Below are 12,475 nucleotides of genomic sequence, written 5' to 3' on the forward strand. Positions count from 1 at the left end.
GCTTTGAGTACTCTCTATAACATGGCCCCACTCTGCATCCCACGGTGTTAATGTTCCCCCAAACCCCAAGGCTGAGCCTCCCTGAAGTCAGGCCCGTCTCCCTGCTCCACTGCCTTGAGCTTTCTCCTCTGCCATCTTCCTCCCTGAAGTATTCAGGGAGGCAGGAACTGGAAGTGCCCTCAGCAGTCATGGAGGGCACTTAGCAATCATGGTCATGACAAATACTTGACACGCATGCCTATTCTTTCCCTGTCTACCCCTGTGCCAGACATTACTAATTGATCACAGCACTCTTTTTCTCTGAGTCAGAATGTAGGCTCTTGACAAATGTTATTAGGAAGTGCTGAACCCTTTTTGCCATCATTTTGCTGGGGTGGAATGACGCCCTACCAGGGGAGGTGACTGGCCCAAGATCACATGGACATTTGAGGCAGAACCAGGCTGGGTTCCCTCCTCCTGGCCCGGTGCTCTACACGTGACAGGCCATCTGCAAACTCTAGATCCCCATTCTGTAAATTGGATCCTGCCTGAGATAAGCAGGAGGGCCTTAGCCTAGTAAGGAGCCCATGCTCTTGGGATGAGGCCTGACCCACCGCCTTACCTATCTGCTCGGTGGGTGCGATTTTGATGCACTAGGAATAGGGAGGTGTTTGGGGCAGTTTGGGACGGAGGAGTTAAGTGCAGAGGCTCAGCTCAGCCACTGGGTCAGGCCACCTTGGGCCTGACTCCCAGCTTCCGGGGTTGTGAAGCTCGACAAAGCATAATCAAAAGAGAGCTGACACTTACTGAGCCCCTACCACCGGCCAGTGACAGAGCCAACCCCTCCAGGCAAGTTACTTCCTGTGTTCTTCCCTGCCCTCCGAGGCAGCAGTATGAGCCCATTTTACAGATGAGAGCACGGAGGCACAGAGAGGGCATAATCCTGCAGGGTGGGGGAGGCAGGGGATGTACGTGAAACAGCAGCCAGGGGGCAACACATGGGAGCTGTTGGCATCATTATTAAGGGCTGGGTCTACACTTACATCCTTCCCTGGGACCCCAAAGCCCAGGCCTCAGACTAAGCCAAGAGCGGGAGGGTCTGGGTCCGCGAAATGAGAGTGGCGGCTGAACACCAAGTTGGTTGGAGCCGGGGAGCCAAGCTGACCCCGGGCCTCTGTCTGCTGAGCCCTGAACATCCAGTGACCTTTCCCAGGAAGGTGGCCAGGCTGCAGCTCCCGGGGAGGTGGGGGTGGGGAGCTGGCTGGGGAGACTGATCTGCAGGGAGAGGGAGCTGAGTAAACAGCCCTCCCTCTCCAGAAAATGACCCTGCTGATCCCGGAGTTAAAAATAGAGGCACATTGATCTGGGCCATGCCCAGAGTGAGTTATCAGAGTTTCACTGGCAAAATGACTAGCTTGAGTCAGCCCCTCAGGTCATTTATTTTTCCACTCAGCTGGCCAGGAAGCATGCCACACACATCCTGGGCCGTGCACAGGAGGCCCGCGTGTCGCCAACGCCACGGCTCACTCGCCGGGTGCCCCAGTGGGGAGGGGGCCGCCGCTCCCTTCTGGTTCCGCTCAGACATGCCACTGGTGTAATTAACAACACCTGGAAATGTCTGCTTTGAAGGTTTATGGGCCCAGCTTGCGGCCCCCAGCCGGCGGCATTGCCTCTTCTCCCGTCATCATCTGGACGGCCCGCTGCCGTCTCCCGGGTGGGCACCTGCACAGCCGCCCCAGGCCCCCTCTGGTCCCTGGCAGTGGTCAGACCTGGCTTCTGGCCTGGGTGGGCCCTCAGGCTTCCCGGGGGGGCTCCCAGGCCATGGGGATGGGTGTGGAGACCATATCGGTGGCTCATCCACGGAAGACACTGGGAACCACGTGGTTTCCCATCCTTTGGGCAGCACCTGCCTCGTAGGTACAAGTTCCCTCTCCAAGCAGATTCCCTTTGGCCTTCCTCCTCCCCAGGGTCTCACCCAACGGGATGCTGACGTCGCCACTTAGCTGGAGTGTTGGGTTGAATAGCATCCCCACAAGATTCATGTCCATCTGACACCTCAGAACGTGACCTTTTTTGGAAATAGGGTCTTTGCAGAAGTAATGAGTTCAGGTGAGCTCATTCTGGATTAGGATGTGATGAGTGTATCCTTGCAGGCGGAAGGATATCCTTCACAGGGAGAAGGGCTTGTGAAGACGGAGGCAGAGATTAGAGAGATGTGGGTACCAGCCAAGTAATGCTAAGGATTGCCGGGAGCCTCCAGGAGCCGGGAGAGGCCTGGCGTGGATTCTCCCTCACAACTTTCAGAAGGAACCAACCCTCGCGATACCTTAATTTCAGACTTCCGGATTCCTGAACTCTGAAACAGCAAAGTTTCTGTTGTTTTAAACTAAAGAAACTGCTCTTGCTGGACGTTCATCTGGGACTTTCAGCCTCCAGAACTGTGAGAAAATTAACTTCTGTGGTTTAAGCCCCCAGTCTAAGGTATCCTGTAACGGTGGCCTCCGCTGACTGAGACACGTCTAGTGCAATTAGAATGGCTGTCACTGTTTTGCAGTTGAGGAAACTGAGGCTCAGCGAGGATAAGGGGCCTCCCTAAGTTCACGGGAGCTGGTGTTGAACCCTCTTTTCTGACTCCCAGGCTCTCTCTGCTCTGTGACTCCCTGTGGCCTCCCCACCAAGACAACATTTGTTTTCCCTCCTGGCCTGGGGATGGTGGTGAGCAGAGGCACAGCCCAACAAACCCACCAATGACCGGGCTTGGGGAAGTGGGGTCCCAGGCGGGGTCTGCGCTGAGCCAGCAGGAGTCCACGAGGACCTTGGCCTTGGAGAACAGACCCGTGTGAAGCTCAGAGTACAGACTGGATTAACCCATCATCAGGGTGCCCCCGCCTTCCACTCTCAGGACAAAGTTTAATGGCACGAAACAAATCTCTTTAATTAAAAACTGGTTTCAGAACAGTTTCTAGGGTTCTGGCTGAGACCCCTTGCAACAGAAGTCCCACCCCTGCTGGTGACTGCCAGCATCCTGGGCTGGCCCTCAGCACATGCGCAGACTGGCAAGAATTTTGCCCCCAGCTTCTCTCTCTCTGGGCTTCCTCTCTCCACCCTCCCAGCCCCTAAGTACTAAGTTCTTCCAGCCCTCTCTGAAAGACCCCTAATTCATACTAGAGAGTAAATGACCTGCAGTGGACTGTGGGAGGGTTACAGCTCATCAAGGATCAACCCCAGAAGCTCTCCTGGATGGATTTCAGGATTGGGTCAGAGGAAGGAGGCAGAGTGAGGGGCATCCAGTCCTGCAGGGAGTCTCGGAATCCACACGGTGCCCACGAGGGGAGCCCTTTTCTCCTGCCCGAGGTCTTGGCAGGGTTAAGCAAGGTGGTCCTGAGCCCTCACGGGATCCCTACTTACCAAGGCAAAAGCCATTTTTAATTGATATACTGCTCTTAATAAGGTAGAGAAATAGACACGTGATTTTAGAAACTTTACCATTTAGTTAAAAGGAGTAGGCAGGGCCAGTGAGCCTAGTGGGGAAGTATACTTTCTGAGTGTATCCTGACTGGGAGGATATGGTCATGGTGGCTGCAGGGACTGGGATCCAGGACTCATCGTCTGTACCTGGTTGGTACGATGGTGATGATGGTGATGATGATAGTGATGGTGATGGTGATGATGGTGAAGACGATGGTGGTATCGGTGATGATGGTGATGGTGGTGGTGGTTGTGCTAATGAGGATGGTGATAACGGGATGATGATGAACCTTTATTGATTACCTTTTATCTGTCAGGCAATATGCTAAGAACTTTTCATATATCAATTCACTTAATCCTTGCAACAATGCTCTTAGGTAGGTAATAGTACGTTCCCCATCACACAGGTATGGAAACAGACACGGAGAGGTTAGAGGTCGTACCTGAGGCCATACAGGTAAGGGTGACAGAGCTCAGTTATGATCCCAAAGGTCTGTTTGGGACTGGATTCCTCCTTGTCACCTTTCAATGGGTGGTGAGTGAGGTCAGGAAAAATGCACGGCACGGACTCGGGGATCGCAGACCCAAATGCCCACGGGAATCACCCAAGCAGCTTGTGAGAATACAGATTCCAGGGCCTCTGCCAGTCTTTCTGTGGCTGGGACTGGGGATGTGCACTTTTCATGAATTCCTTAAGTGATTCTGAGCAGACAGCTCACGACCCTGGTGGGGAACACCAGTGCCCACAGCCCACAGGACAGTCGCGCTGGTACAGGGGGTGGGGCCTTTGGGTCCAGCTCCAGAGCACGTCTCCTATCCACCCACCCCGTCTGTGTTGACGCCACATCATCCTGCCTTGCCGCAGCAGCTCCGCTGGGAGCTCTCGAGTCCTCGGACCCAGTCCCCTGTCACAGCTTCTGCCGGCACTCAGCCGCCAGAGTGAGCTTTCGAAACTGCACATCTTGGAACTTCCCTGGCGGTCCAATGGTTAAGACTTTGCCTCCCAAGGCAGGGGTGCAGGTTTGATCCCTGATCGGGGAGCTAAGATCCCACATGCCTCAGGGTCAAAAAACCAACACATAAAACAGAAGCAATATTGTAACAAATTCAATAAAGTCTTTAAAAATGGTCTACATCAAAAAATAAAAATCAAAAAAAGAAGAGAAAAGAAAAAGAAAGTGCACACCTAGTTAGGTGGCCCTTCGGTGGGTGGCCTCCCCACACCTTGTCCTTCTGCGCTGCCTGCAGTGCTGCAGGTTCTCCCTGTGAGCTGGGCCTTCCAGCCCCCATCCTCATCCCACCCATTTCCCCTGGGGTCGTGACCATCTGGTTTCTGGAAGGCACGGTCCTCCCGGCCTCAGAGCCTGTCCCCTGCTGCTGCCAGCATGTGTGTCCTTCCCTGGTCAGTGCCGGCTTGGTTCATCCTTCTCCATCAGGCCACCTGAATGTCACCCCCTCAGAGGGCCTCTGTGACCACGCTACCGGAAGCGGACCCTCCCCCCAAGGGTCCCCATCACATGCCCACTAGGCCGACCTCATTCACCTTCTAACAGCTGTTTGCTCAGAGCTTCCTCTGTCCCCGACCCTGTCCTGGGCACTGGGACACACAGGGAACCTCATGGGGCCCCTGTTTCCATAGATCCGCAGTCACTTGCGAGTTTTCAGTCTTTCCTGCTACATGCGAGGTCCTTGGGGACAGGCCCACTTTTACGTCGCCAGCATCAGCCCCGTGTGGGCAAGAGGGGCCTCGGGAAGTCTGTCTGGGGAATGTCTGATCAGGTGAGGTGCTCCCGCATCTACTAGGCTTGGACTGGTCTCACGGGGCCCCCCAGCCTAGAACAGGGCCCTCCCCTCATGGAGGGCAGGGGACTGAGGCCGAGAGAAGGCAAGAGACTTGCTAAGTGTGACCCAGCCCAGGGCCTGGGGCTCCCGTGGGGGGCTCTGCAGCCTGGCTGGGTTGACATCTGGGCGTCACATTGGTCTGACCACGTGTGCAGATCTTTTTAGAGCTGGGCCTGCCTGTCTGTGGCTTAGGCCCTGCTCTCAACCACGGGGAGGGAGGGAGGTAAGACAGGGCTGGCGGAGAGTTTGGCAGGAGCTGGACTGGGTTCTCTTTGGTATTCTGTGCAGTACCTGGAACTCGGTGGGTGTTTAAGAAGTGTTTGCTGTTAAAATAAACCCAACCTTATTTACACTAGGCCTGTCTCCAAAGACCACTTTACATACTTAGAAATAAACTTAATTACTATCCCAACAGCCTCTGGAGGTAGAATTGATCCTTCATGGTTTATAAATGGAGGGAAAGGCCCAGAGAGGGACAGCGAGTGCCTGGGGTCACACAGGGGCCCAGCCAGGTTCTCCCCAGAACCCCTGTCTCCAGCCTCGAGGGAGCACAGGATACAGGAAAACCTCCATCTTTCTTTTAAAAGTGATTTCAAGGGCAAAACAAGCCCCAGAAAATACCCAGGAATTCCGTTGCCGGGGGAGCTTCACACCATGGCTGAGGCCCTCCAGCCTCCCCTCCAGCAGCAGGACACGGCTCTCGTGGGGTCCCAGCCCAGCGGGTCCAAGGAGTGTCTGACGGAGGAGCTAGGTCCCAGGCTCTGCCGGTCTGCGCTGTCACCGTGACAGAGCCCGGTACCCACTGCGGCAGCCCCGGCGTCCCTGATGTGGACGCCAGCCCGGCCCTCTGCTCCTGGCCCCCTGATGCTCCACGAGACGGTCTGGGAACCAGGTCGTCTGCGGCAGGGTCCCCGTGGCCCTCACCAGACCCTACCCCTGTGCCGGGCCCTCACTCCCACTGTCCCAAAGCCTGTCTCTACCCCACCCTGCGTGGTTCTGTGGAGAGTGAGGACAGACAGAAGGACGTCCCCGCCTTCTCCCCGAGGATCTCCCGACAAGTGCGGGGCGGGGGGTGGACCCCTGCCGACTACAGACGTGTCCCCTCACCGTCGGGCTCTACAAGGATTAGGTCACCTGCCACTGCAGTCAACACCCCCAGGAAGGAGCTCAGGGAGGAGATCAGGAATGGGGTGCTCTGTGCCCTGGGGAAAACTGGCAGAACAGGCCTTCAGATAGTGAGATATTCTCAGGAGAAGATTTTATGAACCCAACTGCTTGCATCGTCTCACACCTAGTAAAGCACTGAAATCCTTCACGGGGACGTCTGTTCCTTGTGGGGAGCAGCCAGCCTTTGCCAACACGTGTGCTCGACGCACGTCCCCCCTCACCACCATCACAGAGACACTGACCCCACCCCAGCCTCTTCGGAGCAGTTCCTCAGAGCTTTCTTTTTCCTTTTTTTTTAATTAATTAATTTTATTTATTTATTTTTGGCTGCGTTGGGTCTTTGTGGCTGCGTGCCGGCTTTCTCTAGTTGCGGCGCGCGGGGGCTACACTTCGTTGTGGTGCGTGGGCTTCTCATCGCAGTGGCTTCTCTTGTTGCAGAGCGCTGGCTCTAGGCGTGCGGGCTTCAGTAGTTGCGGCACGTGGGCTCAGTAGTTGTGGCTCACGGGCTTAGTTGCTCCGCGGCATGTGGGATCTTCCTGGACCAGGGCTCAAACCCGTGTCCTCTGCATTGGCAGGAGGATTCTTAACCACTACGCCACCAGGGAAGTACCTCAGAGCTTTCTCAGAGGATGTCTCCTGGGCTATAGTCTTCATTTTGCCCCAAATAAAACTTAACTCACAACTCACACTTCCCGTCCTTTCTCTTTCTCCATTTTTCTCCTTCCCCATCTTTCTCCCTGTCTCTGTCCTTTTCACACCATTTTTCGTTTTTCATTGTCTCTCGTTTGCTGCCTCTCCCAATTCTCCTTCTTACTGCCATGGCCTCCCTTTTCCCCTCCTCTCCCCTCCCCCTCCTCCTCCCCCTCTGCTTCATGGACCTTCCAAGATTCCCCTGCTCTGCCCCCATCCCTGAGGTCTTTCTCCACAGGAGGCACGGAGGGTGGAGGCTCTGGAGAGCTTTCTAGACATTGACCAGGCGTGGAGAGCACACACACACAGACCCACGTGTGCACAAGCCCGCGGGACTCGTGTGTCTGCTCCGTCCCCCCGGGACTCGTGTATCTGCTCCGTCTCCCGTTTGGTGCACGCGGGGCTGTACCAGGAGACAGGCAAAGGAGGGTGCTCATGCCCTCCAGCAGCGGCCGGGAGTCTAAAGAGCGTCTGAATAAAGAGCTCTCCTCCGCCTCCAGGGGCAGACGCCGCCTTCCCTCATTAATTTCACAGAGTTCACTGTCAACTGCAGAATGAAAATCCCTAAAACCCAAGGCAGCTGTCCCTACCCGGCCTCTAGGTGTCCCTCCATGTCACATCAGGGGCGATAATACCCGCAGGATGCCATCTCCTTCCTGGAAGGGGACGATTAGGGCTGAGTTAGCATCTCCTGCCTTGGAAGCCGGCCTGGCTGGAGAAGTGATGAAGGTGGTCCTGCCCAGGCTGGGGCTCCCCTCTCCAGGAGGATCTGGGGGGACCAGAGGGAGGACAGTGCCCAGCACGGGAGGTGGGGCAGGGCCGCCCTGAGAAGCCTCCGGGGCTGCCCACACTGGCCCGTTGGGTAGAAGACATTTCTGTGGAATAGGAGTTAACTTCTATTTGATTCTCCTCACTTGGATTCTAAGCACTGAAAACTGAAAGTGACCTCACGGGTCAGTGGCGTAACCCAGTGCCTCTATCCTCGTGCAGTGCCCGCCCGGCTTCCTTTACTCTGTCTCTGGAGCCCCCCATGACTTAAGTCCCCTCCTGTGGAATGTCAGCTCCGTGGGGCAGAGATTTCTGCTTTGTCCTCCTCACCGTCGGTACTCAGAAGGCGCACAATAAATACTTGTGAGTGACTGAATATGCCCCCAGTTTTCACAACGGCGGCATTAGGCAGGTCCCTGAATCTCTCTGCGCCTCAATTTCCCCAATGGACCTAATGAGATGTGCGGTCCCAGGATGCTGTGGTCTCTCCACGGCCACCCCTCCAACTCAGGTGACTCGGTGTGGACAGCGCCCCGGCTGCCGTCCAGCCTCAGGACGGAGGTCTGCACTAAACCCCGTCCAGGAGCTCCGGCCCCCTGAGTGGGGAAGACAAAAGCCCCTAGAACCTGGGGCCTGGGTTCCTCCCCACGTGAGGAGGCCGCCAGCCCTAGGCCTGGACATCAGGCTCTTGCCCGGCTTGAGTGGGGACGGAAAGCACAGGGAGCCTGGGCCTCGGCCGGCCCCCAGCTTTGCTGCCTCCTGGGACCTGCTGCTGGCCAGCCTCAGTCCTGAGCGTCGCCCAGGACAGGCTTCTTTGGGTGCAGCCCGGCCCCCTGAACCAGCCCCCTCCCCTGTGCCTTGGTAAGGACTCGGGCCAGGATGAAAACGGCTTAATTTCCAGCAGCTGAGCGGAAGGCCCTGTGACAGGCCGTCGTGTGGACTCAGCAGCCCGCTGGGTCCGGCCGGGCTCAGTGGTCAACGGCTCACCGCACCAGCGCCACGGCCCTCCACGTGTGAGGAGAAGTCCAGAAGGGAGAGCGGCCGGGTACAGCCGGCTGGGCGGGTGCTGCCCCGGTGTCTGGGGAGACGGTGACGGGGACACTCCAGCTCGGGGCTGAGGTCACACCGGGGTGTGTGTGGGGAGAGAGGGCGTCTTCAAAGGTCACAGTGATGGTGCAGGGCACCCAGGAAATGCTTCTGCGACGGGCCTGCCAGCCTCAGACCGAATCAGGAGGTGAGGCCCAGCAGGGTGGGAGGCCCCTGAGCTCCGGCTAAACATGGGCCGGGATGCAGTGGGGCGATTCGGAAGGTGGAGGTTTGCAGCCTGTGGGTAAGTGGGCTCGGAGGGAAAGGACCAGCCGCTGCCTCACTCGGACATTCACGGACCAGAAGACGAGAACCAGACGGGCAGCTGGCCGGCCTCGAGGGCGTAAGCAACAGCTACGGAAAACACCTGCCCTGCTCCACTCGGGGCCTGGGTACCAGCCCGACTCAGATAAGCCGTCTGAGCAACGTGGTGCCACAGCTCGGGTGTCTTTTCCAACGGCAGTGGGTGACATCTCCGAAAAAGAGGAGCTAACATTTCTGGGAAGCGCAGGGAGCGTGACAGCCGCGTTACGACAACCTGTCAGGGGGTCCGGGGAGCTGTGAAGGGGGGGCAGGAGGGGGTCGGAGCAGAGGCAGTGGGGGAGCAATGATGCAGCCCACCGGGATGAACGCAGAGAGGGAGGAAGGAGTTCCAGTGTCGGTGGCAAACAAAGCTTGAATTACCCAAACTGCCTCCGCCCTCCCAGACGGCTGCTCCAAGACGCTGGCGTCAAACGGAGTCACGCCTCCCAACTGTGCAGGAAAGCGCTGAATTAAACGGCTTTTACTGCGTTTACATATTCAAACCCAGGCAAGCCACCACCAAATGTGCTGAGTAACAGTTGTCTAATGCACATTCCTTAAAGTCTTTTTTTTTTTGGTTACAATAGCAGGTTTTGGCGGCGGGTGGAAGCCCTGGGTGTGCGGGCCTCAGGACAGGGCAACTGTGACCCGCCCCTCTTAGCCTGGACAGTGGGGCCAGAGGCAGGCAGGCGTGGGTGGGCAGGGTGACCTTGGGTGGCTTTTCCTGGGGCACAAAAGCTTCCTCTGAGCCCCATTTCTGAGTTGTCATCTTGGCCACGACCCTTTGATGGGGGAAACCCAAGCAGCCCTTCCCAGGGGCTCTCTCCAGAGACCCTTCTGAGCCCGCACACAGCACAGGTGGGACACGGAAGCGACGGAGCGGAGGAAGGTGGGTGCGCGTGACGGCGGTGCTGATGGTGTTTCCTCGGTCAGGCCGGGGTGCCAGGAGGGCTTGGATTGATTCTCTCTGACCCACCAGCCGTTTCTGCCCCTGAGAAGCAGGCAGGAGTCATTCTAGGACTGTGGCCGGGGGGTCCTGGGAAGGGGTGGGTGGCTCTCCTGGGCAACGGCATCCGTGGGACCCTGTGTGCCGAGCCAATGCCCCGCGGGGTCAGCTCTGCCCTCCCAGAACGAGCTGCGCCAGTGGGGCTGCTGTCTCAGTGCCCCCCATGAATCGCCCGCTCCCTGGGCCCAACAGAGGGGCTTTGCTTATCCTACAAGATGCCGACTGTGTTCCTGCCGTCAGTGTGCGTCCTGCAGGGGCTGGGAACCCGGCGCCCTCTGGTGCCAAGGGACTCCCAAGAGGAGGCCTCCTGCCCCTCTGGCCTGCTGCCCACTGGACCGGCCTGCTGCCTCTCCCTCTGTCCCTCCATCACCCAAACGGGCCCCTGGAGGCACCTCCGAGAGTGCTGACCTCAGCCCTGGTGGCTGAGCAGACGGCGGAGGGGCCTGAGGTCATCGCTAATCAGATGCTGCTGGTGGGACGGGGCTGGACCCCTCCTGCCTGAGGGGGGTCGGGGGAGGGAAGCCCTTCACCCGCCCACCCAGCTCCCCCAAACCAGCGCCCAGCTGTGCCTGAGATGTGCCTGGCCTTGTCTGGAAGCACAGATTGAGGATCCTGCCAAGATATGAAATGCCTTGCCCAGGATCACACCCCGGGCCCCAATTCTCTCAGGACCTCCAGCCGAGGGTCCAAGAGGCCGATCAGACGGAGCGACCCAAGGTCACTTCATTACCGACCCAATGCTGACCACGGTGGCGGACTCTGGGTCTTAAACCAGCCGAAGTGCACGTCTACCCCGGTGACCTTAAAACGCGACCCATCAGTTCACGCTCCTGCTGACGGCCCTTGGGCCGGCCGGCCCTGTCTGACCCTGTGCGTCCGGAGAGCCTTAATGGCTGGTTTTGGAGGCCGGGCCTTCGTCATGGCCTAGATGGCAGTGTCTGCTCGGGGCCTGACGGAGACACGGACCAGCGGGTCTCGTCGACTGGCTGGTCACAGAGGAAGGGACGGAAGCCCGGAGGGGACGGAACCCCAGAGGGGCCGGGGGCATCTCGAGTCCCCGGCTTCCTGCCCGCACCAGCACGGTGACCCGCAGGCCTTCCCCCACCGTGGACTCAGCACTGGGAGGCAGGGCTGCAGAGGGCGTCAGCACACCCTGTGAGGTGCCCAGTGCCCCGTCTCAGGGGACGTGAGGGGACGCGAGGGGCAGTGGGGCTGGAGGACGTGGTGTAGGTCCTCACGCAGGTGCAGACGCCCAGGCCCCCTCCCTCCCTCTGCCCTGGGGACGAGGCACTCTGCGGTGCACCTTAACCCCATAGAGGGTAGGGGAGACTCACCCTCCTGCAGCCGGACGTCAAACCCTTATTTGGAGCCAACTTCACCCTTGGCCATGGGCTCCCAGAGTCACCAGTGATTTTGGAGGGAGTGTGTGTTTATCTTACAAAGAATCCCCTCAAGGATGGAAAAAATCATGTTGATCTACGAAGAGCAGAGAACCAATCTCTCACCCACGACGCCCACCGTATTCCCAAATTCACTGGGAGTCCGACGTGTGCTTTCTTCTGGAACTTCCTTCCAGCCAGTCCCCGAGGCCCCCTCTGCCCCTTCACCGCCCAGAGGCTGGAGGTTCAGCCTAGACCCAGGGTCGGGGTGTTCATGCTTCCGCCAGGGCCCCGAGCTCACGGAGCTCTGCTGGACCTCAGGGGGCTGTGGGTGCCCTACACCCACCCGTGTGACAGAGGCCGGCTCCCTCGCCTGATGTCGCGGGAACCCTCGGGCGCAGACCCCTCCCCCTCCCCCTCCCCCCGCTGGTCTGTGGCTTTAACAGGCCCCTCTGTGCAGCTCCAGGAGTTGCTCTGTGCAAAAACATGAATGCGGGCAGCCGGGCTCCGCATCCCTCCGCTCTCTGATCCTTCAATCTGAGACTATTAAAACTTCATTCCACTCCTATTGGTAAGCCATCAATCACCATCACCCAGCAACCTCTGGCTTCCAGAGCCCAGCAGGGGAGGGCAGCGGGGGGGGGGGGGCAAGGGAGGCCACAGGCCGCCACCGAGGGCCCAGAGAAAGGAGGGGCGGCCTGCAAGCCCCCCTCCCCTGGGTACAGCCCTGGGCTCCAGAGCTGGTGTGATCATGAGAAGGACAGGGCTGCTGTCCATGGAGGAGGCC

General features: G+C 58.3%; 1 protein-coding gene across 1 annotated transcript in view; it reads right to left on the minus strand.

Moving 5' to 3' along the window:
* The window catches only part of CAMTA1 (calmodulin binding transcription activator 1), an 893,482-nt gene that overhangs the window by 165,491 nt on the left and 715,516 nt on the right, over window positions 1–12,475 (minus strand). The gene's annotated exons all lie outside the window — the stretch shown is intronic.

Source organism: Lagenorhynchus albirostris, chromosome 2 (genome assembly GCF_949774975.1).
Source record: "Lagenorhynchus albirostris chromosome 2, mLagAlb1.1, whole genome shotgun sequence".
Lineage (NCBI taxonomy): Eukaryota > Metazoa > Chordata > Mammalia > Artiodactyla > Delphinidae > Lagenorhynchus > Lagenorhynchus albirostris.